The following is a 6,861-nucleotide window of genomic DNA, read 5'->3' on the forward strand; positions in this document are numbered from 1 at the left end:
AGCCCCAAATCTCAGTGACTCAGCCCCAAATCTCAGTCTCAACCTCTCTTTCCAGTCTCGATCTGACGATCTCCAGTCTCAACCTCTCTCTCCAGTCTCGATCTGACGATCTCCAGTCTCAACCTCTCTCTCCAGTCTCTCTCTCTCCACCACATCGTCCACTGCTCCCTCGACGTCGTCGACGAGCGAGGTAAATTTACCGATCTGGGTTTGTCTTTACTTTTTCATATACCGCATCCATTGCTGCTCCCTAGCAAGGTTTTGAATCATATTTGAGGGTGCATTTGGATCATATTTGAATTGAATTTGTGTATTTCAGTGTGAATTTATATGGGTTTATGTGTGTGTGTCTGGGGTTTTGTGTGTGTTCTATGGAATTGGATTTACTTTCATCCTTAACTAGTAAAGCTGTTGAAATCTTGCTTATCATTATTGTAATAATTTGTGTGGTTATTAGCGGCAAAAGTAAAGCAGCAACATAGGGTACTGCCCCAGTTATTCTTTAAAACTGTGCATTTCTGCATTTGGTTGAGCCTACTGCGTTAAGTTAGTTAATGTTATGCAATCTGCCCCTGTTTTTGTTTAAAACTGTCAACTGTGCGTTTATGCATTTAGTTAGCACAAAAGGGTGCATTTATGCATTTAAAACTGTGCGTTTATGCTTTTTTGTTCTTCTCTGCATTTTGGTGTTTGAGCTTTATGTTTGTGCTGAGAAAGTAGTAAAGAGCTTAATGTATAATCTGCCTATTTGCCTAATGTTCTGCATTTCTGTTGGTTAGTGATGAACTGATGATATTGGATTCATGGATTGTTCTTCTTTTTGGGGTTATGATTCAAGTAGAACTAATGAGTCGGAGGATTTCGAAATCATGTTTAAAGAAATATAACTTGTTTTTCAGAATGTATAGGAAATTTCTGGGCAAGGTTGGTCCCTTTTACAGACATCAGATATCATTTTAGAGTATAAAGTATTGCCCCATTTCTTGATTTATATATAATCCTTAGTTGCTTCTAATAAATATTCCCAGTTACTTGTGGAAGATGGTTATTGTGATGCTAATATGAAATGAATATGTAAGAACAAAAGTCATTTCTAGTAATATATATATATATATATATATATATATATATATATATATATATCTCCTTGGATAAGATCAATAAGTTATGCCTAGTTTTACCAGGAAATTGTGTCTGGATGAGGTGGCTAACCAGAAAGTCTACTGCGCTTAGTATTAAAATTAGAGTGCTTCATTTTTATACACATAAGTATCTTAACTGGGTTTCTCAGTTACTTTTTCTGTTTCTCTCTTCAACTTTGTAAATTGATCAGCTTTGAAATGTGAATGCAGAGCTGCAAGTTGGAGTTGTCATGGAGTTCTAGACCTGTTGAGCATGGGAGCCAGCGGAGCAGCAATTTGTGATTTTGTGCAAAACGGGAGGATTGTGTTCATGTTTCTGTTACAGTTGTAGTACCATTCAAACTTTGAATAAGTTAGATTGTTTTCTGTTGGACAATGGACAATGGACAATGTATTTGTGAGTTTGTGTTGTAAACTATATAAATTTGTAATAATGCATGATTACTGTTATGTTAATGAGATAATTGGATATGCATTCTAGTCTTCTAGGTGTACCAAAATGAGTGGCAAATGACAGGGTGCAGAATTGTATTTTGAACTGGAAATTGGGCCCGAAAAAAGCCCGAAAAGCCGGAAAGCCCGAACCGGCCCGAACCGGTTCGGTCCCTGTCAGTTTTCATTTCGAAAAAAGCCCGAACCGGCCAGAACCGAAAATCTCGGTCTCGGTCTCGGTTTTACTGATTTTCGGGTCCGGCCCGACCCGAGCCCAGGCCTACTTGTTTCTGCTCCGTTCATGCCTCTGCCGGCGTAGAACACCGGGAGCTCGTCTTGGCCCTCCCGCCGGACAATGGCACAGCTTACTGCCGATACTGAGAGCGCTAGGTATATGAACAGTGTCTCTCCTTGCACAGGGACAGAAAGGAGAGGGACTGCCGCTAGGTATTCCTTCAGGCCCTGGAACGCCGCCTGACACTCTGGGTTCCAATTGATGATTTTCTTGTGAGTTGTTTTGAGGAGCTTGAAGAATGGGGCACACCTATCAGTGAGTCTGGAGATGAATCGAGAAAGGGCGGTTAACTTGCCCTGGAGGCACTGGACGTCCACCTTATGCTCGGGGTCCGCCAGGTTAAGGATGGCCTGTACCTTGTCCGGGTTAGCCTCGATGCCTCGCTCGCTGACGATGTAACCCAGAAATTTGCTAGCGGTGACCCCAAAGAAACATTTTTCTGGGTTGAGGCGCATACCATAGGCCAGGAGAATGGTTACTATGATCTTGAGGTTTGCCACATGGTCGCTGGCTTTTATGCTCTTAACTAGCATGTCGTTCACATAGACCTCGATGATTTTTGCCAGATGCTCAGCGAACATGGCGTTCATCAACCGCTGATAAGTTGCACCGGCGTTCTTCAGACCGAAAGGCATGACATTGTAGCAGTAGAGGCCTTTGTCGGTGGTGAAGGTGGTGCATTCCTGGTTGCCGGGGTGCATCTTGATCTGATTGTATCAGGAGAACGCATCCATCATGCTGAGGAGCTCATGTCTGGCGGTTGCATCGACTAGCTGATCGATACGAGGTAGTGGGAAACTATCCTTTGGGCATGCCTTTTTGAGATTTTTGAAGTCGACACACATCCGCCACTTGCCGCTGGGCTTCTTGACCATTACCAAATTGGAGATCCACTGGGGATAGATGACCTGGCGGATGAATCCAATGCCCTGGAGCTTGGCAATCTCCTCTCCTATTGCCTGGTACTTTTCCTCATCGAAGGCCCTCTGCTTCTGCTTGATGGGATAAAAGGAGGGTTTGATGGTCAGCTTATGAGTGATAATTTCAGGAGAGATACCTGGCATGTCCGCGTAGGACCATGCAAAGACGGCGGCGTTATCACGCAGGAATTAAGTGAGCTCTGCCGCCACCTCTGGGTCTAGTTGGGTGCCTATGCGGATTGTCCGCTCAGGGTGCTCGTCGGAGATGCAGACAACTGTCAACGACGTGTCCGGGTTGACCGGCTCTTTCTTTACATATTTTTTTCTCCTCATCTCTAGGGTATTCGAAAATATTTGGGGGCGGTGCCTGGTTGCCCACTGTCAGGATCTCATGGCGGCTTGCCGAGCGCGCTATAGTCGTTGAATAGCATTCCCGAGCCAACTGTTGACTTCCTCTCACACAGCCCGTGCAGTTGGGTGTGGGGAATTTCATGAGAAGCATGTATCCGACAATGATGCACTTGAGCTTGTTAAACGCTGGTCGTCCAATGATGGCGTTGTACGAACTAAAACAATCGACAATAATGAATTCCGTGTGCACCTCCGCCATGCATGGGCTAGTGCCAATAACCAGTGGCATGTAATCCGACCCCAGCGGTTGTGTGACGTTGCCGGAAAAGCTGAGCAGTGGCTCGTGATCCTGGAGTAGTTTCTTGTTCCACTTGAGATGGTCGTAGCAACTGCTGAAGATGACGTTGACAGCGGACCCGCTATCCACCAAGATTCTCCCCACAAAAAATTTTCCCAGAATGGCGTCGACCAAGAATGGGTCGTCATGGGGTAAATGCACTCCGCGCTCCTCCTCCTCTGAGAAGGTAATAGGTTCCCAACATGATCTTGGGAGTTTGGCGGATCTTTCGTAGCGGATGTTGCAGACTTCCTTTGGGTGATTAGCGCGTGCATAGCGCTTCCTTGCCCTGTGGGACATGCTAGTGATTGGGGCACCACCGTCGATGGTGTTGATACGGCCCAAAGTCTCAATATTAGCTATCACAGGTGGCGGTTGGCGCACCTTGAACTGCTCCAATTTGCCATCACAGTACAAGGTCTCAATGGCCGTTTTGAGAGCATTGCAGCTGTTGGTATTGTGGCTGCTGTCCTTGTGGTATTTGCACCACTTGCCGGTGTTCCTGGGTTTACCCGTTTTTGGGTACTTTGGAGGGGGTGGCGGTGGGATCTGATCCTTGCACTGATTGTAGATGTCCTCATATGAGGCCGTGAGGACTGTGAACACAGCATACAGCTGCGAGGACTCCGCCTGCTTGTTGCGGTTATCCCCATGGGTTGGGCAGTTGCTCTTATTGTAATGCTGGTCCCTTTGCCGCTTGTTCTGGTGGTGGCCCTGCGGCCACTCCCTCTTCTTGTCAGTTAGAGGTGCTGAAGGGGTCTTGTTAGCGGTTTCCTGATGACTGGAGGATGGCTGTGTTGACTTAATTAGAGTTGCTGGAGGCGGTGGGGTTTCTCCATATGTAAGGAATTCTGCCTGGGCATGGATGACCGCCTCACTCATGACGTGGTCATAAACCTCATTAGGATGATTGTAGTTGAGGTGATAGAGGAATGGCCCTTTGAGGAGTCCCTGCTTGAAGGCCGCCAATGCCATTGTTTTGTCTAGGTCACGGCACTGAGACGCTGTCGCCCGCCACCTTGTGACGAAGGCCTTCAGTGATTCGTCCGCCCCTTGCTTGACGCCGAACAGCTGACTTGTGTTGTGATGTCTGGCGGACAATAGGATGAACCTAGAGAGGAAGGCGTGTGATAGTGCGTGGAATGAGTCAATGGACCCTGGCGGACACTCGAAAAACCAGCTCATCGCTTCACCGTCCAATGTTTCGCTGAACAAGTGGCATAGGGTGGCGTCGTCAAATCCCTTGTTATTGGTGACTTTTTTGAAGGTTTCCATGTGGACGAAGGGATCAGACATTCCGCCGTAATGCGACATCTTCGGGGTCTTTGCATACGCTGGTCTGATAGCTTGCAGAATCACAGCGGTGAAGGGCCCAGGTCTGGAAGCGAAAAGTGGATTCTGAGTTGGCGCTGGGGCGCCCGACTCCGCTCGGATCAACCTCTGCTCTGGCTGTTGTATCCTTTCCAATATCTGGGTGGTTGCATCGCCGGCGAAATCAGCCCGAACACTCCACTGGACCTCCCTGCGTCTCGGCGCAGGCGGATTGCCTTCAGTCCTCGTCCTAGCTTCCGAGTGGTTGGTGTGCGGCAGTGATTCCGCCTCCTGCTCTAGCATTAGTTGGGGGATGGGCGGTGGTCCCATCCCCAATAACTTAGGTGGTTCCAGCGGTACCTGCATCTGTATGATTGGCTGTGGTATCAATGTGCCAGCTCCGGGTCAACTACGCCTGGTGCTACGTGACTGTTCGCTTTGAGCTGGATTGGCGGTAGCTCCCAGCATCCTCTTCAGTTCATCAAGACGTGACATCAGTGCAGCCAACTGTCTTTGGGCCTCAGCCTTCTCCTTACGCTCCTCCTCGCGTTCTCTGTTTGCCTTATGAAGATCCGCCAGTGCCAGCTCGTACAAAGTGATGAGATCTTGGCCCGGCGGGCGGCTGCTGCTTGGATTTGCCTCGACGCCGGGGTTGGCCGGGGTTGTGAATAGTGTGCGGTTAACGCATACCGTTGGGTCGGAGGGTTAGGGGATGGCGGAATGGTCTGCCTGCTCTTCAGCGTTTCCCCCGCTACCGTTAGTCATGGTGATTGTGGTGGGATGACCTTTTGTTCAAGGGTTCCCACAGACGGCGCCAATGTTAATGTCTAAAAGTTCGGCGGTAGCTGAACCTTTGTTAACACTGATCCGGTGGGCGAATCGATACTCGTGATGCTATCATAGCTTCCGCTGCCTGTCAAGTAAAATACAAAGGGGCGTCAGAGGGAGACCGCGCTAGGCGGTCTTCAACTCTCCGATGCCTAAGTTAGTCAATGTATTTATGTTGACAAAGTAACAGTAGGTAAGTATTGAATGCGTTCTTAATGAGGAGAGAGGAGAGAACCTTTTATAGGTGAGGAATAGGAGGTTATTCTCTTTGCTTTCGATGTGGGACTGAGGTGTTTCAGTTCCCAGCTCTGGGAGCTACTGATGCCATTTTGGCACGGCGCGTGGCGGCGCGTCGGTGGTGATCTGAGGGTGATCCGACGCTGAGGTTGTAGCCAGCCTGGCGGTGTACCTGTATGTCATTCCTTTGGTTGGAATTAGTACCTTTGGCGGTACAATGAGCGTGGCCCATTATAGCTAATTATGCTTGCAAATGTATATGTATGTACAGGTTTGTCTCACCGCAGGGGTTGACCAGGGTGGTAAATAGCGCGCGGTTGATGCCTACCGCTGGGTTGGTGGGTTGGGGGATGGCAGATTGATCTGCCCGCTCATCAGCGTTCCCCGCGCTGTTGTTAGTCATGGAGATTGTGGCGGGATGACCTTTTGTTCAAGGGTTCCCACAGACGGTGCCAATGTTAATGCTCAGGTTCGGCGTTAGCCGATTCCTGGGTTTAACGCGGGTCCGGTGGGAGGACCGCTACTCCGAAGATTGGATGATTCCTGTTTACTGTAACACGATAGACAGGGCGTCAGAGGGAGACCGCGTTGGGCGGTCTTCACTGCTCCGATGCCTAAGTCAGTCACTGTGTATGGACAGTATAACAATAAATGATTAGTAATTGAGTAATTAATGAGGAGAGAGGAGATAACCTTCTATAGTTGAGGAAGAGGTTGATCTTCCTCTTTGTTTCCGATGTGGGATTGATGTGCTTCGATTCCCAGCGTCTGGAGCTTCTGATGCTATCTTGACGCGGCGCGTCGGCGGTGATCTGGGGGCGGCCCAGGGCTTAAGTGGTAGCCTGCCTGGCCGTGCCTTCGCAGGTTATCCCCTTGGCGGGAGTCGGTACCTCCGGCGGTACAATGAGCGTGGCTCATTATAGCTAATTATGCTCGTTCTGGCACATGTAGGTACAACGGCTACACCTTAACTCTTCCTAGTCTCAAAAGCTCAAAGCCAGTCAAGGC

This window comes from Rosa chinensis, chromosome 1, assembly GCF_002994745.2.
Source record: "Rosa chinensis cultivar Old Blush chromosome 1, RchiOBHm-V2, whole genome shotgun sequence".
Lineage (NCBI taxonomy): Eukaryota > Viridiplantae > Streptophyta > Magnoliopsida > Rosales > Rosaceae > Rosa > Rosa chinensis.